This window comes from Crocuta crocuta, unplaced genomic scaffold, assembly GCF_008692635.1.
Source record: "Crocuta crocuta isolate KB4526 unplaced genomic scaffold, BGI_CrCroc_1.0 scaffold943, whole genome shotgun sequence".
Classification (NCBI taxonomy): Eukaryota; Metazoa; Chordata; class Mammalia; order Carnivora; family Hyaenidae; genus Crocuta; species Crocuta crocuta.
Genome location: NW_027528208.1, coordinates 205,009 through 206,212, shown reverse-complemented (window position 1 = coordinate 206,212; position 1,204 = coordinate 205,009).

Genomic DNA, 1,204 nt, shown 5'->3' with positions numbered 1-1,204 from the left:
ATGCTGGTATCTATATACATTGATTTATTAAATAACTGTGCTAAATTAAACATACTATTGTGTGTGTAAATATATAATGTTTGCCAGGTGGTGATAAAATCCATCATGATGAATAAAAATAAAATAGGGTGAAATCGATGGAGAGTAGCAAAGGGGTTGGGTTGCTCTTTAATTTTATTTATTTTTTTAAAGTTTATTTATTTATTTTGAGAGGGAGATGGACAACAAGCGGGGGGGCGAGGGACAGAGAGAAGGGGAGACAGAGACGTCCAAGCAGGCTCCACGCTGTCAGCACAGAGCCGGATGCAGGGCTCAAACTGAAGAACTGTGAGATCATGACTTGCGCCGGAACCAAGAGTTGGACGCTTAACCGACTGAGCCACTCTGGCGCGCTTACTTGCTCTTTTAGATAGCGTAGTCAGGGAGGGCTTCTCTGAGGAGGTGGTATTTGAGCTGAGCCCTAAAGGGAAACGCACCCTAGGAATATTTCGAGGAAGAGCATTCCAGACATAGGCAAGACCGCGTGCAAAGACCCTGAAGTGAGAACAAGCTTAGTGAGTATTCAAAGAACTAAACAATTGATTCATCATTCCTTAGAAATATGAGCTTCACTAGGCGAGAATTTTGTTCTGTCTCTTTCACTGCTGCTCCCGGCCCTGGAAGAGGGCCTGGCATACAGGTGGCATGCAGTAGATGTTTGTTGAATCCACCCTTTTGTTGCTTTGGTCCTTTATTCTTTCCCCAGTGGTGCGTTCTGCATTTAATGCCAGGCCCTGGGAGGTGTAGACAGACAAACAGAGACGCAGAGAAAGCACTTCCTGGTGGAGTCCCCGAGAGCCAGGGAGGAAGCAAGAGCTGGTGGGCAGCGCTCCAGGGCCTTGTGGGGGCGGTGGGAACAACGGCTCCCCTGCAGAGGTGAGCAAGTGTGAGAAAGCAAGGGTTCAAGCCACCTGGCCGCTGTTCCACAGAGAGGAGGGGGTGCCAGGCATTGGGGGCCCATGTTCACCCTGTGGGATGCTTCCCACGTCCTGTTTTCTTGCCTGTCGCAAAGAGGATGTTTAATTTTTTGCAAAGAAACTTGCTTCCTCCAGCAGGGCCCGGGGGATTCGGGGGACAGGATCCAGGCTCTGAACTCTCCAGGCTTTTCCCGAAGTAGGGTGTCGGCCTGCAGCTCCCACCCGGCACCCCACTGAGTGTAAAGGTG